The sequence below is a fragment of the Trichosurus vulpecula genome, chromosome 3 (assembly GCF_011100635.1).
Source record: "Trichosurus vulpecula isolate mTriVul1 chromosome 3, mTriVul1.pri, whole genome shotgun sequence".
Taxonomy (NCBI): Eukaryota; Metazoa; Chordata; class Mammalia; order Diprotodontia; family Phalangeridae; genus Trichosurus; species Trichosurus vulpecula.
The window spans coordinates 110,319,862-110,342,810 of record NC_050575.1 but is presented as its reverse complement, the minus strand read 5'-3'; the positions used below and the strand labels follow the sequence as shown (position 1 = coordinate 110,342,810).

The 22,949-nt window shown below is 44.1% G+C and overlaps 1 protein-coding gene across 4 annotated transcripts in view; it reads right to left on the bottom strand.

The window, feature by feature from the left end:
* The window catches only part of SRC (SRC proto-oncogene, non-receptor tyrosine kinase), a 106,624-nt gene that overhangs the window by 41,358 nt on the left and 42,317 nt on the right, over nt 1–22,949 (bottom strand). For 3 of the 4 annotated variants that reach the window (XM_036749635.1, XM_036749634.1, XM_036749637.1), the window contains exon 3: nt 8,131–8,174. The exons of the other annotated variant lie outside the window; for it this stretch is intronic. The gene's annotated coding sequence lies outside the window, so the exon portion shown is untranslated. The remainder of the gene's footprint in view (nt 1–8,130; nt 8,175–22,949) is intronic. 4 annotated transcript variants of the gene reach the window in all.

Below are 22,949 nucleotides of genomic sequence, written 5' to 3'. Positions count from 1 at the left end.
AAAGGTAAGACTGAGGCCGAAGGTTAGAGAGATTCTGGAGAGCTTTGGATGACAGGCTAAGTCTGGACTGCATCCTGCAGACAATGGGGGAACCACAGATAGTTTCAGAGCAGGGGGAGGATATGATGAAAATGATATTTCCCTTGAACTACATTCTCCATTTCTACCTTGTCCCACCCAGGAGAGGGCTTCCTCCTTCTGGCTCCTACTACTTAAGGATGTCTGTCCAAAAACCATGTTTCCCATTCATCTGTTTCATTCAGCCTTCCACATCTCTACTCTCCCATCTGGAAAACCAGGCTGCTCCCCCTCTCTTAAGCACTCCTGGCTGCCCACAGACATCCTCTTCAACCCCTATTCAGTACATGGTGAGCATTAATCTCCATCATCCCACTGCACTGTGACACACAGACCCAGACTGCCCTCCGCCCCAGCTCCTCTTGCCAACTAGGTTCCCAATATTTTCAAGAGGCAATCAAATCAGAGCGGGGCTTCCTTGGGTTTTACAAATGACAATGTAGTCCAGCTAACACACTAGAGCAGCAAATGCTCTGCACTTGACATAAAAGACCTGGGTTCAAATCTGCATTCAGACACTAGCTATATGACCTAAGGCAAGTCTCTTCATTTTAGACTCATTCTCTTAATCTCTGCACTGCCTTGTCACGGGGTTGTTATGAGGAAAGCACTCTAAATCATAAAGGATTATAGAAATACGAAGTGTGAAATAATATTTCTATTTCAAGGATCCACATTTTGTTGGCATGAGTACTCTTTCTACCAACACAGATCCCGACTCCTTCAACTTAGTGGGTGGTCTCTGAGAGTGCTACGGCCAACAGAGTCATCCCCCTGTGGCTATCCCAGTAATGAACCTCTCCAAACTTTAACTAGAGTAATCCTCAGGCATCAAAAATGCAGACCTTCCCTGGCCCCTTGCCAAGACCTACCCAGAGGTTGTGCTCTCCTAGAATCACCTAGGAAGGTTCAGTCACCTTGGAATTAGGATATTACAATAAAACTAACAAAAATAATTATTGTTATGAATACCAAGTTTTTTTGGTTCAGGGTGAGGGAGGAAACACCATCTATCAATGTAGACCAGCAACTTGTAGTCATAGAGAACTGCCTGAGGTCACTTCCAAAAGGTCACAAAGTAAATGTTACCTGTCAAAGCTGAGACTCAAAGCCAAGGTTCCTCACTCCAGTTCTAGAATTTTTCCATTACACTACCCTGTCTTGGGGGTCTTGGGGGGTGTGGGGGTGCTAGGTGGTGCAGCGCATAGAGCACCAGACCTGACTTCAGTCAGGAAGACCTAAGTTCAAATAGGACCTCAGGCACTAACTAACTGTGTTACCCTGGGCAAGTCACTTATTTGCCTCAGTTTCCTCATCTGTAAAATGAGCTGGAGGAGGAAATGGCAAACCACTCCAGTATCTTTGCCAAGAAAATCCCAAATGGGGTCACGAAGAGTTGGACATGATTAAAAACAACCGAATAACAGCAACAAACCCTGCTTTTAATATGGGCAAATCCACAAAAGTAAGGGTAGGGATTGGAGAACAGACGTGTCACATACACAGCCCGCAGGCCAAATATGGGCCACAACACTTCTGAGTGCAGACTGAACCAGATCAGAATGTAACAGGGAAATATTTAATAAAATAAATAAAAATACAATAAAACATGATGTTAAAATGTGGTTTTCTAAGTCGATAGGTGGCCACAGGGATCCTGATGTATAGTTTAGTGGCTTTCCCCTCCCTGTCCTCCCTCACCCTATTTCCATTTGAGTTTGACAACACTGGTGTAGATTATATGAAGGGGAAGTCAGAAGTAGGATTAGAACACAGGCCTTCTAGATCCTGAGGTGAGCTCTCTATCCATGACCCCAAGCTGCCATGATAACGATAAACAATATTGCAGAGGGACAGAAGACCTAGGTTCTTCTCCTGGCTTTTTCAGTAATTTGTTGAGTGACCCTGGACAATTCATCTTCCTTTCTGGGACTCAGTTTTCCCCTTTTGACTCCAGAAATCGGAAGACCTTCAATTCTAGTCTAAGAGGCTTCCTTCCACATTCTCATGAATGCAACAGGAACTGCTGGGGACCCTGGTGCAAGAGTGGGTCAGAACTAAAATGGTGTTTCAGAAAGGAAACTGACAATTTTTAGGGATTAGTGAGGCAGAGACCAAAGAACTTCAGAACTTGAAGGGACCTCAGAGGCCACCCTGCCAAAAGTCATCTCCATTATCACGTTTGTCAAATGGTCTTCCAGCCTCTGCTAGAAGAGCGCCTGTGAGGGGGAGCCCCCTCACTCCCCTCCTCAGCAGTTCTTGTCCTTGCCCCTTTTTAGACAGCTCTATCAGGAAGCATTTCCTGACTTCAAGCCTAACTGTGTCATTTGGCAATTCCTACCCCTTGCTCCTGGCTCTGTCCCCTGAGAGCAGATGGAAGAAGTCTAATCCCTCTTCCCCATGAGAGCCAGCCTGTCATTCTCTTCCCTCTCCTGTTCCCACCCCCTTAGCTTTTGCTTTTCCAGACTAAACATCGTTCTTCAGTTCCTTCAACTGATCCTAACATGGCATGGACTCAAGGTCCTTCACCATCTTGCATCCCCTCCTCTGGCCACTCTCTAGTTTATCAATGTCACTCCTAAACTGTATGTCCTAGAACAGAAAATCTAGGTAAACTATATAGTAGTTTATTTACCCTATAAGAAAAAGGAAATAAGGTTAATCTCTACATGATCCATTCTTGATGAAAGCCATGCTGGCTCTTTATGATCACTGCTTCCTTTTCTGGATGCTCACTAACCCTCCCTTTAATAATCCATTCTAGAATCTTCCCCAGAATTGAAGTTAAGCTGGGTGACCTATTGTTTGTAGACAATCGCTTCCCTTTTTTTAAAACTCCTGAAAGAATGGAGTTATTGCCTAGCCAGATGCCTAAGAAGAAAAGTTTAGCTCTGCAATCAAAGGGCAGTAAGAAACAGGAAGGTGCTGATCCATTGTGCCAAGGTCTTCTTGCCCCATCTATTCCCACATGGTGTCTTTCAAGATTCTTGGGCTATCTGTAACAGACAAATAATTGTCACCAGAAAGTTTTGGGGAGGAGAGAGGAAGCAACTAACCAAATAATCAACTCTCCTGACTCTCCTCCTCCTTCCCGTACTTCCCCTGTATCCCTGTATTAAGGACCTGAAGAGATATAGAAGAACGATGAATAACGCAATCCCTTATAGTTTCTGGAACATGTTTCCAGCCATTGTCATAGGTGATGCTCAGTAATAAGCCTGTGAGGAAATCAGGATAGGAATTAATATCTCCATTTGGAAAAAAGGGAAAATGAAGTCCAGAGAGGTGGCATCAACTTGCTGAACCAATGTCACGTACCTCGTGGGCAGCAGAGTCAGGCCCTGAGCCCCTGGCTGCTTATTTCTGTGACTCTGCCCCTCATGGTCAATGGGAAGTCTCTCCTCTCTATAGTTCCTGCCCCTTCTGAAGACCGAAACGGAGCCCAGTTTCACTTGGTGCTGAATCATGATGAGCCACTCGTTCCTTCCCCCCTGCTCAGGAAAGTCTTCACTTCACATGACTTCCTCTGATTCCCAAGAGGCCCCTGGCAGGAGGGGAAATTTTAGGCGCCCCACATGAAAATGTGTCACGGTGTAGACAGGCTGACAAGGGGGCTGATGAGGGAGTTGTGGTGAAAGGGGGAGGGGAGGAGACAAGATGAGAAGGTAGGCAGCTTCCCTAAAGCCACATGGCACTATAATCATTTCCTATGGTCAAACTCTGTGGCTTTCTCTCTCTCTCCCCTTTCTGGATTGGCCCATCTCTATTCACACCACCCTCCCATTTCTAACATGAATTTAGTATTCACTAGGTCCTCTATTGGAGACAGCTGGGTGGATAGAGTGCTGGGTCTGGAGTCAAGAAGACCTGAGTTCAAATCCAGCCTCAGACATTTACAAGCTGTGTGACCCTGACAAGTCATTTAACCTCTATTTGCCTTAATCCACTGGAAAAAGGAAATGGCAAACCACTCCAGTATATTTGCCAAGAAAACCCCATGGACAGTATGGTCCACGAGGTCATGAAGAGTTGCACAGCACTGAACTTTCCCATCCCTGGGCCTTTGCTTATGCTCTCCTCCACACTGGAATGCCCTCCTCTTCCCATGTCTGACTATTTTAATCCCTCCCGGCTTTTGAGGTCTAATTTTTTCACAAAGACTTCTCTGTTCCCCATAGTTAGGAGCAAACATTTCTCCCTAAGACTTCACAGAGCACTAATGCATGAATTACCTACAATTTTGGATTATACTTATTTGAAGTTGCCTTGTATGCCCCTCTTCTAGATAGCAATCCTATGAAAGTGAGATTGTGGTTCTATTAATCTTTGCTCACCACATGTTACCTACCACAGGCTGTTGTACAAAGCATGTACTTAATAAATGTTTGTTAAAACTACCAATATACTTTAGTCTCAGTCAATGTGCTAAGGGGGAAAAAGAGAGAGGAGAAGGGAGGGAGAGGACGGGAGGGGAAGACAGGACAGGCCTTATCCTCAAGGATCTCAGGGCCTACCTGAGGATCTAAGACTTCCAACATATGAAACAAGAGCAGTCTTATTTCAATTCAACAGGCATTTAACTGTACTTTTCTCCAATCAAACTGACCTGTTAGCTATGGGATAGAGTAAGTTACTTTCCAAATCTCTGACCTTAATGCCTTTGTACAAGTGGTCCCCCAAGTCTAGAATGAACTTCCTCCTCAGCTCTGCTTCATGGAATTCCTTACTTCCTTCAAAGCATAACCCACATGCCTCTTCCCCCATGGGAACCTTCCAGAAGCTCCCTCCCCCCAATTGTTAACACACTCTTCCTCCTGAATTACTTTTTATAAGTTTTCAATTGCTAACTTGTGTGCGTTGTATTCCCCCAACACCACCACCAGCAGCAGCTGACTATAAGCTCTTTGAGGGCAGGGACTATTTCATTTTAGGCTTCACATTTCCAGCACCTAGCATAAGGCCTGTTATTGCTCCATAATTTCAATTGCATCTGACTCTTTGTCACCCACTTGGGGTTTTCTTGGTAAAGATACTGGAGTGGTTTGGTATTTCCTTCTCCAGTTCATTTTCCAGATGAGGAAACTGAAGCAAACAGGGTTAAGTGACTTGCCCAGGGTCACACAGCTAGTAAGTGTCTGAGGCTGGATTTGAACTGAGGAAGATGAGTCTTCCTTGACTCCAAGCCTGGCACTCTATCCAGTGCTCCACCTAGCTTTTCTGCTGTATGTGTATGTGCTGTAAGGATGTTGGTGCTTAATAGATGTTTAAACTGAAATAAACAGCACATCGTATGAAGGCATGGATACAGCACCAGATCGTGCTGCTACTCACTAAGTGTGGAACCTTGAACAAATCACTCAAACTTCTCTGGGCCTTAGGTTCTTCATCCATAAGATGAAGGCATTGAATAGCATGATCTGTATGGTCCTTTTGAGCCTGATACAAATATATATTTCAGGGATCTCTGATTTTGTCAGGGAAAACACTGCCTGTCGTATCTTAGCACACTCATTACTTCATGAATTGCTGTTGACAAAAAACAAAACACCCATCACCTGGTCAACCTGATGATGACCATCCTCAGACTAGTCCTAACTAGTCCTGGGTTAAGAGAAGCAGCATGAGACTCTATCAGGAAATAAGGGCATCAGCCTTAGGTTCAAATCCTACCTCAACACTCACTAGGTGTGAGTCCCTGGGCAAGTCATTTAGCTTTTCTGAGCCTCAGTTTCTTCACTTGCAAAATGGGGATAATAATGGAACCCACCACATAGGGTTTCTGTGAAGATCGACTGAAATGATTTATACAAAATACAATATAAATGTCAGCTTTTTTTTAAAGAATGATGAGAGTCACCTCTAAACCAGGATAAGGCATTGAGGGAAGATGACAGGAGAAGAATAAGAAATTGAGCCCATATGTGATACCTTGATTAACCAGGGCACTGGGAGATTTTTAGTAGCTGAGGTGATAATGGGGCTGTGTTTTGGGTCAGTGGGAAAACTGTAAACTATAAAGCACTAGACTGGTATAAGGAAAAGAAAGGTGACACAAGGGAAGGATAAGAGCGCTGGATCTGGAGCCAGGAAGATCTGAGTTCAAATCCCACCCCAAACATGCATTAGCTATGTAACCCCAGGCAAATCATTTCACCTTTCTAGTCTTCGGGTTTCCTTCCAGCTCAGATGTTCTACACTCTAACTCATTTGTGCGTAGGTCCCACCCAGCTGTGACATTCTATGTTCTGTGTTCCAAGGTTCCTTCCATTCATGACACATTATATTCTTTATTGGTCAATGGTTCCTAAATTCTGACCCATGTGGGCTTTCTTGACGCCTAAAATTTTCACCCACATTAGGTAACAGAAGACAGGACTGATTCTGATTTGTGTTAATGGTTTCGGGGAGCTTTGTTTAATGAAAACTAACTGGTCAATTTAATAAAACAAATTCACCATTTTTAGTGAGTAAGGTATCTTTCCTTTTTTTTTTTTTGGAAGGGGGAAGGCAGGGCAATTGGGGTTAAGTGACTTGCCCAAGGTCACACAGCTAGTAAGTGTCAAGTATCTGAGGCTGGATTTGAACTCTGGTCCCCCTGACTCCAGGGCAGGTGCTCTACTCACTGCACCACCTACCTGCCCCAGCATCTTTCTATAGAAAGCACTTTACTTCTTTTGAAGTGATTGTCTGATGAGATCCTTACAATAACCCTGAGCTCGGCTGGGTGGGAATTATTATTCCTATGTCAAGGTGGCAGACAATGAGGTCCTGACAAGTGTCTGGATTTGTTCTGGCTTAACAGCAAACAGTGCCAGGGCAGGAAACAGAATGTAGGTCTCCTATGTCTCAACTCAATGCCCATATTAAGGCACCATGATGTCTTACATCTGTTCACTTGAGGCCACCTCGCCATTACTGTTCCAAGTCAGGAATAATCAACCTGGCCCTTCCCAGGCTCAGCCTGCATTATACCAAATAAAATAAAGAATCCAGAATGCTGAGACCTTCAAATCCAAATCTCTCATTAGAGGTGGGAAAACTAGACCAGAGAAAAGTAACTTGCTCCAAGATACCCAATGAATGAATGGTAATATGCCTATCTTCCTTACTTTACAATTAATTTGTAGCCACAACCCTAAAACCAGAGATATATACCCCCTTAGGGGACCCATCCTGAGGGGCTGTGCACCACACCAGAGAGAGATTAACTCAGTTTCCCTCTCTTCAAAAGTCAATATGAATAGCTGGTTGGCTGGAGAGAGAAGGAAAGGGTTAACATTGCAACATCTGCACACAAGCCAGAGGGAAGCTACGACAGCAGAAAGAATTGGAATCACCCCCCTCCCCACCACCTCCCAACCCTCCAAGCAACCTCCTTCCAATAAAACACAAAGAGGTCACTGGCTATTCACCCACACAGCAAAGGAATCCACATTGATAAAAGGGGCACAGCAGAGGCCCCTAGGAGAAAGGCCTATTAATGAGCCAAGAATGTACATCCACTGAAAGGAGAGGAGGGGAGAGAAAAGCCGGGTGACAAGGACTGACTGAGCTTGAATTCTGCTTGTCTTGTAACCCCAGCTAAAGATTTACCTCCTCCCTGAGGCACCACTCCCCTCCTCCCCACCTCAACAGGCCTAAAACAATAAAGATCACCTGAGAATAATGATGTCGTTGGGCATTTTTGTGGCACATCCTACTTTTTCAAGATGCTTGCACAGATTGGGTTCCCCCCACCCCTTCACTATTTTTTTGTTATAAAGATTGACTCTCTGGGAGGAGAAGGGGATTCACTAGGAAATGTTGGTGCTACAAAATAGAAAAGCTAGTGATAATTTTTAAACAATTTTTTTCCCAGGGCAGCCTGCAGGAGGGAGCTGTCCTAGGGGCCAAGACACATGGCTCTTACTAGACTTCGGCTCTCAAAGGGCAGGAACTTAGCTAGACTCGTTCTCTTTTCCAGCATGGCATGTGCCTAATAATGCTTGTTGGATTTAATAATGGACATAAAGGGCTATAAAGCCGCCCGTAAAGGTGAGGTGTGATTATTACCTTCTGATCCAGACTTTCTTTAGGTGGTCTTGTAAACAGGAGACCTGGAGGGAATAAATAGATTTACAATTGTTAAGGACCTTTGAATTGATCTGACCCAGCTCCCTCATTTACAGATTAGGAAACTGAGGTCCAGAGAAGCTAAACCCAAAGTCACAGAGGTAGTAAGTGGCAAAATAGAGATTTGGACCCAGATCTCCTAACCCCAGGTCCAGTGTTCTTTCTACCCTAGCACCCACATTAGGCAGCAGACTCTGCATGTCTTGGTTTTGACACTTCTTGGTCAATTTTGGAGCAAGTGATTTCATTCTCTGGAGACCAATGTGGTAAACGCACAGGATATGGAATTTAGAGGCTATGGGCTTGAAGCTTAGCTTTGCCACTAACTAGCTGTGTGACATTTGATAAGTCACTTAATCTCTGTGGACCTCAGTTTCCTGCTCTAGGAAATGATCTTTAAAGTCTCATCTTGCTCAAAATCCCATGATCTTGTGATTCTGCTCCCCAGTTTTCCCTAGAGATAGATTGCTGTAAAGAAGGGACTTTGAAACATAAGCATGAGATTTCTGTGTGTCCTGGGAGGGAGCAGAGGAGTGTGAGTGTACATGAGAGAGGAACTTGAGTGCCCATTCCCCACGCTCTCACATCCTCACGTCCATTCTCTGCTGAGGCAGGGAAGGAGGAGCTTGCTGGGTATAGAGACAGGAATGTGGGAGCTGGGCCCAGCTTTCCAAGGCCTGGCCAGTAAGGGGATAACCTCAGCTAATGAGCATGGGGCTCATTCTTTCCCACCAGACTCCTTCGGTGCAGGCCCTGGGGGAGAGTGTGCTCATTTTTAAATGAGAGGAGCCGAATTTGAATCTCAGCACTCTTGTTCCCGAGCTGTGTGACCTTGGGCAAGGTCAAGTCTCAGCTTTCTCATCTGTAAAACAAGGGGTTGGAATCAGATGACCTAAAGTTCCTTCCAGTTCCAGATGCGTGAAAGTAATAAATAAAAATCAGTGTATTTTTGTAATCCTTTACAGATTTACACTGAACTTTTCTCACCATTATCCTTTGAGGCAGGTATTATATCATCCCCATTTTGTAAGTGAGGAAAGGAGTCTGAGAGAAGGTAAATGACTGACCTTAGGTCACACAGTTAATAAATAGCAGAGCCAGCACTAAAATCTAAGTCTTCTGACTCCAAGTCTAGGCAGTGCCTTTTACCCTATACTACTCTCTAGGGAAAAGCTTTGAATAGGAGAAGCAATGAATGAAAAACTGGGGTTGGGAAAGACCTGGGACTCAGCTATCTTTGATCAATACTTATTGAGCACCTGTTCTGTGCTCAGCACTGCATAAATTAAAGAACACCCAAATCCGAGTTGTCCAACCCCCTTCTTTTATAAATAGGGAAAACAATCGATCAATTTACAAGCATTTATAACTGCATACTATGTTCCAGGACCTGTGCCTGGCTCTGCCCTCAAGGGGCTTACCTTATAATAAGGAAACAACCCATTCATAAAGACATATTCATTAAGTAGACGCAGAGTAGGTAGATAGTGCTCTTAGAAGGGAAGGCCCTAGGGGCTGGAGGCAGCACCAGAACAATGTCTTGCTGAAGGTGGTGTTTTAGCTGAGTCTTTGAAGGAAGCCAGGGATTCCAAAAACAGAGGTGAGGAGGGAGAGCATTCCAGCGGAAAGCACACACAGGGAGTTAGAAAGTGGCATGGCTGAACCTGGCATAGAATCCAGGATCTACTATTCTACAGTTGAGGGCAAAGAAACCCATAGGAGAGAAGGGACTGCCTAAGTGGACTTGGGTCATCACTGACAGAATAGAGACCAGGACTCCTGTGTCCTGACTCCCGCACCAGTGTTCTCTTACAGAGCCAAGCTGGCTGCCTCCCAGGGTACACCTCATGAACCTTGCTGCCCATGAGCTTACAATACTTGAAGAAACTAGATTAAAAAGCTTAAAACAAAAGATTGAATATTATTTGGTATGTACTACCTTGGCATTGACTGGAAAAGCTGCTAAAGCCCTGAAAGAGACTGTGACTTTACTGATCAAGTTCAAGGATCCAAGCATTGGTTTGGGTCCCATGGCTATACTAAGGTTACAACATACCAGCCACAGACCATCAGCGGCCTTAGCCAAGCACCCACCTCTGAGGACCTCATGTCCTGTGGGCATTCCCATGTACCTGATAATCCTGATAAATATGAGTACCATCTGCAGCCCTAGAAAATTGCTGTCTCCCAGAGCCTAGAACACCTTCTGTCTGGGAGTATCAAAAGGATGGTGGTTCCAGCCTATAAACTGGGTAAAGATCAGCACCCAAGGGGACCCTCTTTAGTAACTGCATGCTGTACTAAGACAGAAGAACTAGAAGGAAGAAGTTTGACAGAAGACCCTCATTTGACGAAGCCTCAGATCCCAAAGATATTAAATCACAGTTGGCTCATCCATTGAGAACTAGAATGGACCTCAGAGGCCATCTACTCCAACCCCTTTGTTTGACAGATGAGAAAACTGAGGCCAGGGGAGGCTAAGTGACCTGATCACAGCCACCCAAGTAGTAAGTGGCAGAGGTAAGATGTGAACTCAGGTCCTCTCACTCGCAAGCCATGATTCTTTCTAGAAGCCTAGGCTGCCTCTTATTGAGCTAAAGCCATTCTAGGAGGCTCTTTATTGCCTTCCCTCCTCCTGCTCCCATCCTCTCCTCTGGTTTGGTCTGGTTTGGAGCCATGGCTCCTGCCCATACCCTGAGATCCCAGGCTCCACCCACAGCTCATCTCAGGTACTACTTCATTCATGAGGACTTCCTTGATCCCCACCCACACTTCCCCCAGCATCAGATGGTGACTTTGTATATTATGGACTTTCTGTATGTACATATGGTTAGTGCCTCTCCCACAAAGTTGCCTTTGTATTTACTTTTACATAATTTGTAAATGCTTATATGTATACGAGTTGTTTCCCCAGTCGAACATGGACTGCTTGAGGGTAGGGACTATTACTTTCCTCATCTTTGTAGCTAAGTTTTGTCAGTACCCCATACTGAGCAGGGTCTGGCTCAGAATAGGCATTTGGCAGATGCTTGTTGACTGAGTGACTGACTGACTGACTGATTGATTCTGCCATTTGCTTCGGCTCCTCTGGTGCTACAGAGAGGTCCATCTCTTTTCCTTGTACCCCCAAGGCTGACTTCCCCCCACCCTGATAATGGAAGACTCCCCAGTCAGTAGTCTGTCCCCAGGTAGAAAATAACTAGAAAGGACTTAGAGGAGGAGGGATAGAAATGCAAAACTCAATCGTTTCAGCATAAGGGGAAGCCTGTACTGGTGAGAAGACAGGTGGCCTCCAGCTAAACTGCTCCCCTCACTCATGTCAGTGAAGATAGTAGGAGGCAGATGTCACCAAACATGGCCTTGGTGAGATCAGATTGAAGGACTAATGCCCTAAGACAAACAGTATCTTGTGCATTTTTCAAAATATTTTCCAAACCATTTACTCATCTGCTCAAGGAGCCTCACAAACAGTACTATGAAGGAGGCAAAACATAGGTTATCCCTAGATGACAGAGGAGGAAACAATCTCAGGCCCAGAGAGAAGTGATTTACCCAGGGTCACTCAGTGAGTTGATACTCATCCTGGGATTAGAACATGGGTTTCCTTAATTCCCTGGACCATTGTTCTTCCCACTGAAAGGACATCTCCTATCACCTTTTTACTCTGCATTCCTTAGCTAGGTAACAACTCTTGTCCCTGTTCTTTTGTCCTTTTCATTTGTGGCTGACTCATCTGCCCCAGGAAGGTTATGAGGTCCCCAATGGCAGAGTTATCCTCAGAGAGGCAGCACTGTGGCATAATGTGCAGAGAGCCAGGCCTTGGAGCCAGGATGACCTGAGTTTTGAGTGCTGCCTCTGAAGCATACTGACTATGGGACTCTGGACGAGTCACATAACTTTTCAGTGCCCTAGGCAACTCTCTGCAACTATAAATCATAGGAGAGTTGTTGAGCTAGTGGGCCAAAGAGAGTTTGCTCCCCACGTTGACCAAATCACAGATCTGGGCAAAGAAGAAATCCTCACCTCACCCCTCTTGATCCGAGTGATGAGCGAGCTCTGCATGCAGCCATGGGCTGGCTGACACGCTAGACAAGGTTCTCATCTCTCCATTGTCCTGTTTGAAATGACTTTATATGGTTGAAAAATCCTCTTACCTGGCTCAGTCCCTGACCCACAGGGCTGGGGGGGGGGAGGTAAGGGGAGGACCAGATGTTCTCAGCTGAAAATCAGAGAGGGATGAAGAGAAGGTTAGCCAAGAGCTGTTCTCTGTGGCCACAGGGGAGGGACCCAGAGAGTCAGCAGACACAATGAAACTTGGTGATGAAAATATCTCCCATGTGTACCAAACTTTACAATTTCCCATTTCCAAAGCATGTGCATATTCATTAACTCACAGGATCATCCCCAAAGCCCAAAGAGGCAAAGAGGGCAGAGAACATTATCTCCACTCTGAAAGCAAAGGAAACCAAGCCTCAGGGAAGCTTTCATCATAGCATTTCAGCATTGGAAGGGATCTCTGAGATCATCTAGGCCAACACCCTTATTTTATTTTTTTTAAATATTTTTTACTGATACCTTCGTGTTTTACCTCACCTTCTTTTGCGAATATGTCCCTCCCCTTTCCCTATCCAGGGAGCCACCCCTTGTGACAAAGAATTTAAAAGAAGCTCAGCAAAACCAACCAACACATCCACTTCAGTACCCTTATTTTACCGATGAGAAAACTGATGAGAAAACCAAGGCCTAGAGCCTTGCCCTTCATTTCCAAACATATCCCTCCCTGACTGTGACACCCAGAAAGCTAGATGGAGTGAACTCTGAAGGGAGCTGGTAGCTGAGTGATGGTGGCAGAGGGAAGGCCTGAGACTGGCAGTGGGGATCACGGAGCATGCATGCCAACTCCCTCTCCTACTTTGTGTACCCAGCCTTGGAGAGGGTGGTAAGAGATATGCTGTCTCCAGAAGAAAGTACTTCAGCAAATACCAGAAGATGGGAGGAATGTATGTGGAAGGGGATTTTAAAATAGTCTTACAAATTTGATAGAAGAGGATTAGCAGGCACAGTGGAAAGGATAGGGACTGGGGAGGGCAAGGACTAAGTTTACTGGATGAGAGAGAGCCGCAGTTCCTGATGTTGCTACCTCTGATGTCAAACCCGCCCCTTCACACACAGGACCTTGAACCTATAAAGAAACTGGAGTCACACAGGGCCAGGGAGATGTGGCAAATCACCAAGTGCAACGTTCTCATTTAGTACATGGGGAAGCAGTCCCAGAGAGAGGAAGTGACCTCTCATTTAGAGCCAGCAGGGACCCAAACCACCATCTAGTCCAACCCCAACCCGTGGGCTATGGTTCTCGTTCCACTTTCCTGATGCCAAGTCCAGCTGCTCTCCCCTGGACAACCCCACCTGTCACAAGCATAACTTTGTGAGTTGTCTGGGAATTTAGTTCTAATTCTGGCCACTGCACCTCAGATACTCAGTAGCTGTGTGACCCTGGGCAAGTCACTTAACCCTCTTTGCCTCAGTTTGCTCATCATAAAATGAGCTGGAGAAGGAAATGGCAAACCACTCTAGTATCTTTGCCAAGAAAAGACTAAATAGTGTCACAAAGAGTCAGACACAAATGAACAACAATTGACATGTTTACTGCAGACAAGAGTGAGTTCATATAGATCCTATACTAAAGTGGAGGTGTTATAAACATCCATCTGTCGTGGCAGGGAATTGACTGGGAGGAACACAAGATGACAGAATTTAGAATTGGAGGGGCCCTTCAAAACCATTTCATCCAAGCCCCTCATTTGACAGAAGAACAAACTGGAACCTAGAGAGGTGGAACATTGTAATGCTTTATAAACTCGACTGTGACACACAAATTCAAGCTGTTGTAGAGAGTTGTTGCACAGGGTCACACTTACTACATGTAGTAAGTGAGGAGCAGAGCCCCAGGTCCAAGGTCTAAATCTACATCCACTGATTCCATGCCTAGTGTTTTCCCCACTATACCAGGAATACCTGTATAATATCTCCTGTCATTCCAGGAGCTGAAAAGAGTGAAGAGAAAAGAAGTTAAGGCCAGAAGAAGGGGGAAGCCAGTCTGGAAGGTGAGAGGTTGAAAAGAGAGAATGCAGAAGAGTGCATATGCAGAGGCCAGGAGAATATGGTCTCAGAGGGTTTAGGAGACTCTCCAGAGGACAATTTAGCATGAATTTGAGAATGAAACCTAAAAAACATATGGGAAAAAAAGGAGCTGATTTCTTCAGTGAGAGCCTGGAGGAGCTGGGCTTTAGCTCAGACTAGGGGAATAGAAAGCAAAGGGAAACTTAGGAAGAGAAACTAGGTCTCTGAAAGACAGTTAGGCAAGAGAATGATCTGGGTGGAAAGGGCTGAGCTCAGAGGAATAGCTTTAACTGAGGAAATATTCCTATACAACATTTCTGTCTTAAGTCTGACCATAACTATGTCATGTATCTGTAATTTTCTCAACTGTGCACATACTCTGTAGTTTCTCACACTGTAGCAAAATTGGTTAGTCTAAAGTCAGGTTGTAGTGACCCAAGATGAGGTGCCCTTTCAAGCCTGAGATTGTAGCAGGCCTGTAGAAGAAATGGCCAATGGATCACAGATTTAGAGTCGGAAAGGACATTTGAGAGTCTAACCCTTTCATTTACAATGAAGTAAGTAACCAAAGGGTTAAATGATTGGGACCAGAGTATCACAGATAGAATTGGAAGTTTCCTATTAAGGTCCCTTTGGTGGCTTATTATACAGACCAAATGCATGACTACAGTTTCCCCTCATTTTCCCCCTCCTCCCACCCTCATATTTCATCACAATGTCTGCTTTTAGCTTTATAAAAAATTCCCAGCATGTTCCTCTTTCATAGTGAAGGACAAGGCTGTCTTTTTTTTTTTTTTAATCATTCTAACTCTAGGTTTGCTCAAACATGACCCCGTTGACATTCATTCCTTCAAACCTCGGCCACCTGGAGATACAATTACAAATCTCTCTCTTTCCCAACTGGGCCTCACCCTCAACCAGTCATCTGAGTCACTCTGTTCCCATGGTAACACTCAGGCAGGTGGGGAAGGGGCCAGTCTCTCCTGCTCCATGGATGGAATTTCCCTTTGGGAAATTTCTATGAATATAATACAACAAAAACAACCCCACAACAACTCAGTATGAAAACATATTCAATAGGATTAATAATTTTAAAAAATCAACTTTAATAAGCAGCTCCCTCTTTGAGATGAAGAGCTAGGGAGCTACAGAGGGAAGGGCAGAGGTTCTGTGGGAGAACCTGTGTGGCCAGGCATCTTAGGCAGCCCCCTCTGGGTCAGGGGCCTCATACATATTTTGTACTTATTTATCTGGTACAAGTTATTTTCCCTAAGTAGAATATAATCCCCTTGAAGATAGGGACTGTTTTTGTTTTTGTCTTTGTAACTCCAGCACCTAGTATGGTACCTGGTATGTACCAGGCACTCAATAAATGCTGTCCAGTGACAGGGGAGGAAGCGTGGTGTAGTGGAAAGAACATTAGCTGTGAAATTAGAGGAGTTAGGTTCAAATCCTGCCTCTGATGTTTACTATCTGTATAACCTTAAGCAAGTCATTTCACTTTTCCTTTCTAGAGGGCTCAAGTATAAAATGGAGGGGGGGTGGAATCCTGACTTGATGGCTTCTGAATCCCTTCCAGCTCTGGAGAGCTTCTGTAGCCTCCCCTTGTAGGAGGGGCTTCCAACAGGCATTTATTAAGCACTTCTTATGAGTCTATCAGGCACTGGAGATAAAACAGGGTCCCAGCCCTCAAGGAGCTCACATTCTAATGAGGGAGACAAACCCAACCAACTATGTACTTAACAAGATCCATACAGTGTGAATGGGGAGGTAATCTCAGAAGGAAGGCACTATGAGATGCAGGGGAAGGAGGGCCAAAGCAGCAGAAATCTGAATTAAAGCACATTGTACAAACCAAAGAATATTTACTGAAAGGCTGCTATGCACGTGGCATTGCAGTGACTTGGGGGAGATGTGGAAGAGAGATTCAACTGAATAAACACTAATTTAAGTGCCTACAGTATACAAGGTCTTGTGTTCAACTCTGGACATACAAAGATAGATGGGATATAGTCCAGTCCTTCTCTCAGAGAGCTCCCATTTTGATAGGAGAAAGAACAAACACCCAAATACTGTGATCAAGGATGAGTACGGTTAAGCGCAAAAGAGGAGGAAGATATGAAGTCCTTGCCCTCAAAGAGTTTCCTGTCCAGCTAAGAAAATAAGACTCACCCACAGAAACAGAGGAATAACCACAGATGACTGTTTTTCTTATTCACTGCCTACCTCCTCCCATTCCCAAAACCACTACTCCACCAGAGGCCTTTGCCTGCTCTTTCCTGGACTACTGCAACTGCCGCCTCGCAAGCAGGGGGTGGGAAAGAAACGGGAAAATTTGTGACACAAAAACAAGATATGACAATAAAAACTTATTTTTTTTAAAGCCTCCTTTCCTTTAGTCTCCCCACTCCCAGCCTGACCTGCACATTCTAACCAAATCATCTTCCTAATGCCCTTCTCTGGCCATTTCCCTCACAGAATCTCAGAGATAGAAGAGGTCCTAGAGATCAGCCGGTCCAGCCCTTCTAGAAGGAGGAATCCCCTCCCTGGCTCAAAAGCTTCCAGTAGGTTCCCTACTACCTACTGCATCTTGTCTCAGCAGCTCTTTCAGGAAAAATGCAGTAAGCTGTTACACGAATTCTTCCACTGAATCGATGTTTATTAAGCATTATTTTTAGAAATTATTGGAAATAAATAAGGCTGTTATGCAAAAATAAAAAGTAACACCTCCAAAATAAAAAGAAATAGATATAAAATAAAAACTTGACATCCAGAATCTAAATGTATGACAGTTATGCCCATTCCCCGACTGGATAAATCACCAGAGAGTATCAAGAGACAATTCTTTAAGGTAGAAAAATGGATAGTTAGTAATCATTTGAAAAAAAAATTTCAATCTCTGCAATAATCTGAGAAAACACCTCTGAATAATAGCTAATATTTATAGAGTACCTACTACATGCTAAGCACTTTACAATGATCATCTCATTTGATCCTCACAACAACCCTGGGAGGTAAGTGCTATTATCACCCCCATTTTAAATATAAAGAAACTGAGGCAGACAGTGGTTAAGCAGCTTGCCAAAGGTCATACAGCTACTAAGTATCTGAGGCCAGATTTGAAAGGCCTCCTCGACTTCAGGCCCAGCACTCTACCCACTGCACCATCCTTGCACCCATCTCATTGGCAAAGATAAATAAAACAACAAAATATGATGAAAGCAGAGCTATGGGAGACTGGTCATATTATTAAGCTGTTGGCAGAACTGTGAATTAGTATACAGTAGTCTTTTTGGAGAGCAACTTGGAATTATACAATAAAAATTACAAAACAGATCACATCCTCTGACCCAGAAATCACACAACTAGGACTGCCTATGACCTAACAAAATACTGAAAGGGAAAAAAAAAAGAGTTAGTGGTAGAAGAATATTCACAGCAGTATTAGTTGCCACAGAAAAAAAAAAATCCAACAACCCCAACCTGGAAACATCCTAGATGGTAAAGAACTACTGAATACCTTATGTGAATTACTTCTCTGTTTGCATTTGGGGAGAGGCAATCCTGGCATAGTCTATGGAGAGCTAGCTTTGGAGCCAGGAAGAACTAGGTTTGAATCCCACATCTGACATGCTGACAGTATGACCCTGGGGAAGTCACTTAACCTCTAAGGGCTCTAGGTAAGAAGGTGCTGACCTACATTGATAGAGGGAGTTGCCTCATCCATCAGTTACATCTATATCAATGAAACCACAGGCCCACCTCCTATCCTCATATCTTGGAACACCTCTCCCTTTCCTCTTCACCTTCCCCACTTAAAACATAAGCTCTTTGTAGGTGGACTTTCATTTTTTGTCTTAGTATATCCAGCACCTAGGACAGTGCCCTGCACATCTTCATAGGATCATAGATTTTGAGCTTGAAGGGACTTTATCAATCTTCTAGTTCAATCTCCTCATTTTACAGAAGAGGAAACAGATGCCCAGAGAGGTTAAGTGAATTAGATGATAAGCCACAGAACTAGGATTCAAACCCAGGTTCTCTGACTCCAGATCCAGTGTGTTTTCTATTATGCCACACAATTAGGCAGCTTGGTGGCACAGTGAATAGAGTGCTGGGTCTGGAGTCAGGAAGACCTGAGTTCAAATCTGACCTCAGACACTTACTACCTAAGTGATCTTGAGCAAGTCACTTAACCTCTGTTTTCCTCAGTTTCCTCATCTATAAAATGGGGATAATAACAGCACCTACCTCCCTGGCTGTGGTGAGGGTCAAATGAGATAACTGTAAAGCACTTAACACAGTGCTTGGCACATAGCAAGTGCTATAGAAATGTTGGCTACCATCATCATCATCATCATCAGTGTAGTTTAACTACTGAATTAAAATTTAAGCATATCAGCGTGACCATCCCATTGCAAAAAAAAAAAAATAGGGCAAAGATAGAACGCCAAGAAATCTGGGGAAAGCAACAGGATGCAAAGCCGAATCAGAATGACCCAGCACACTGAAAACATCCACAGAAAAAAGAAACAAAATTTTCGAAGTCCACAGAAAAATGAGAGATTGGAAGATGACTCAGGGCAAATAAGCTGGGTTTTCTTTTTATCACTTTTGCCAAAAAACTAGATTCTCTTTTATGAAAATGTAACTGGTTCAGTTTTAATGGTTTTGCTTGGGATTATATTCTTTATTTTGTTTATTTGTATTTCTTAAGATTGTCATGTTCATGAACTGCATTTTGAAAATAAATAATGACCTCCTTCAAGGCCCTCCATCATCCTGTCCTACCCCATTTTTCCAACCAAATCTCTCTCTATTCTCTAGCCTAGACCTTAGGCTCTGATCGGACCAGTCTCTGAACTGACCCACAAAGGCGGAATGGCCATTCAGCCCCTCCTTTCATCTACAGATGGCCATTCACTCCCATCTCACAGCATCTACAAACTGGCACTACCCACCCACCCCCAGACGATTTCTTTCATGCGACTCCCCTCTGTCTTGTTACTTGCTAGCTGTGTAACCCCAGGTCAGTCATTTCCCTTCTCTAGACCTCAGTTTAGTTTCCTCATCTACAAAATGAAAGATTGGACTAGGTCCTTTCTAGCTTTATAGACTAGAGATCCCACAAACTCCTTGTCATCTGCCACCCACCTACTCCCTATCACTCTCCTTGCTCCAGACATTTCTACTCTTGGAATCTCACCCCTGTCACACCAATCTCCAACTAGATCCAGCTCAAATGCCACCTCTTCCAGGAAGTTTCCCCAATCCTTCTCAGTCAGAAATGACATTTCCTTCCTCAGACCTTGATCAGCACTCTGTACCTCTCTCCTGCACTCATTATATTCTATTTTGTATGCTAGTTATTTGTGTGTGACCCTTATTTCACCACCATTAGCACCCAATTAGACTGCTAAGTGCTTAAAAGGGGTGGTGGGGTGGTGGGGAGAGAATGAACGGGGGCAGGGCCAAAATCTGAATCAATTCCAAGGCCCCAGCTCTTCTCATTGTGCCTCCAACAAGACTTCAAGCTCAGGGAAAGGACCACATCCTAGACTTCTCTATATCCTTATAGCACAGAGCACAGACTTGGGCCCAGAGGAGGCACTCAGTACAGATAGGTTGGCTGACTGTATACACACATTTATGGGTTCTCTCATCCCATTCAAGTTATATTTCCCACTATTTCTTGTTCTTCCTATTAATAAGTCAGTGGCCTTATTTTTAGCAGGGTTTGATTGGGATAATAAGCTACCCTTGACTGACAATATCTTAAGCTTCCTAAGTTTGTAATTCCTTCTCAGGAAGCCCTTGCTGGAAGTGATTACCCAGCCGGAAGTGCCCCCCTCCCTGCCTCCTACTATTCCAAAGTAGCAGCCAGAGCTGGTTCTACAAAGCTGTCCTTTTTCTCCACCAAGACTCAAGACATAGCATAGGGTAACAATGGGGAGTAAACGAAAGAGCCTCAGCTAAAGAATCAGCAGACTTGGGTTCTAGGCCTGGCTTTGTCACTAATTCACTTTGTGATTACAGGCAAGTCACACACCCCTCTGTACCTCTTCTCCCCGACTTCTGTCTTGTTTTCTACATGTATCATAGGATGATTTAGAGCTGGAAGGAGCTTTTGAGATCATCTTGCCCAAATCCCTCAATTTATACTCAAATACTCCAAATGGAAATTTGGAACTCCAAATAGTTTTTAAATGAATGTTAAGATAAAGTTTAGATAGATGGATACAGATGAATAAATGAGAAAATATTTCAAATGGACCTGTGATCTCATCTATTTTAATATTCCCTGCAATAATGGAGCTCATAGCCCATTTCTGCCTACCAGACAGTCAATTAGTCAGTCAGTCAACTACCAATGTACTGTCTCTTCCCCCTGCACCCCCCCCCCCCACTAAACTGTGAGTTACTTAAGAGCAGGGATTATCTTACTTTTCTATTTTTATCCCCAGCACTTAACAGAAAGCTTTGTACTCAGTAAATGACTAATAAATGCTTTATTCATTCATTAATTAAGGCCTACAACTAGACTTCAAGCTTGAGGAAAAGGACCATGTCTTAGACTTCTCTATATCCCTACAACACAGAGCACAGGTTTGGGCCCAGAGAAGGCACTCAGTACAGATAAGTTGGTTGACTATATTCACACATTTATAGGTTCTCTCATCCCATTCAAGTTATATTCCCCACTGTTATATAGCCAGGCACTGTGCTAAGAGTTGGGGATACAAAAAAAGGCAAAACAGACCCTGCTTTCCAGTCTAATGCCTGTTTATCACATGTGACTTTTGTCCTGGTCCTCCTATATATTCACTACAATGTATTCAACCAACATACTGAGGGGACCCTTCCTCAATTCAGGAAACTGAAGCCCAGAGAGGTTAAGTGATCTGAGTAGCAGAGGCAAGATTCAAACCCATATACTAGAGTCCAAATCCTATACTCTTCCCACTTGGCCATCAAGTTGGGCATAACAATCCCTGCCCTCATTAAAACTTAATTTCACTCATGCTCCTGTTTGTGACACAGTTTGGGATATAGTCTTGTTCTGTGGAATCCCAAGGACTGAACTTCAACTAATGAGCTAGAGGCAGATTGTGGTCCAATATAAGGAAGAAATGTCCTAGCCACTGGAGTTCTCCAACAATAGAATGGTCTGCCTCATACAAAAGTGAGTTTTCCATTGTTACAGCAGTTTCCACAGGGCCTGGAAGATGACTGTGTAGGGGATGCAGCTGAAAATATGCTAGTACTGTGTGAGAGGTTAATGAGGTAACCTATGAGGTCTCTTCTAACTAAGAGATTGTGATTCATCTACTGTCCTGGCCAGAGGCTCCTAGGATTCAGAGCTGGAAGAAACCTTAGAAATCACTTGAGTGCTGCCATTTACTACCTGTATGACCCTGGGCAACCCTGTGAGCCTCAGTTTCCTGGTCCACAAAATCAGAGGGTTGGACCAGTTGATTTCTAAGGTCTCTTCCAATTCTAAATCTATGATATGATCATCTGGTCTGGCTCCTTCATTTTATAAATAAAGAAAATAAGGCATTAAGAAATTAAGTAATTTTCCCCTTCAAGATAACAGTAGTAATAAGTAAACTAAGTCAAAATTTAGATCTAGGACCACTTATTCCAAATGCCATGCCTATCTTGTATCACCCTGGAGATGGGTTAAGGGAGTGGGAGTAGAAAAGATGCTCCAGAGCAGAATGCACATTCTTAGAAGAGGGAAGAACCAAAGTTAATAAAAGGAGGAACTTCCCCATCCCCTCTTACTTGGCCAACCCAGACCAGAAATGAATGAGTCAGTGATTCCAGAACCAAGCAGAAGGTTGTTACAGGTCAGCCAATCACCCCCACCCCAACCCAGGAGAATCCTTTTTCCTTGCCATGTAAACAACCCCACTTCTCTACCTACATTCCTCCTCCCTCTCCCAAGGATATGGAGAAGGTAACGAAATGGACAATTTCACCCATCTTCCACCTCCCACCACACAGACTCTAATGCCTCTCCCCAAATCTCACCCTTCAAAAGAAGGGCACCAAGGAACCAAGGCTCTCTTCTTCTCTCCACCTCAGGAGAAACAAAGGGAGTGGGATAGAGATAACAGACAGGTTTTGTTAGAACAGGCAGCCTCAGGCACAGCAAAAATCTTCTAGAAGCAAACACTGTTTGTACTTCCTCCCCCCTTCTCCCCCCCCCCCCCCACAAAAAGCTCCAAAAGGCAGCCTGGCATAGAGGCAAGAGTATTAGATCTGAAATTGTAAGAAAGGAGTTCAACCCTCATCTCTGACTTAAACTCATTCTGTTACCTGGAACAAGACTTTTCCCATCTCTGGACCTCAGTGCCCTTATCAGTAAAATGGGAGGATTGGAATTGCACATATTCCAACTGCTTGCCTTCTCAATGGGGAGGGGAAGGTTAGAAGAGAGGGAGAGAATTTGGAACTCAAAAAAAATTTTTACGTGAATGTTAAAAATAAATGAATAAAAGACTTTTGAAAAAGGAACTGCATATATTCCATATATACTTATATATTTATATGTTGTCTCCCCATCAGAGGGCAGCTAGGTAGTGCAGTGGATTGAGCTCTGAACCTGGAGTCAGAAAGGCTCCTGAGTT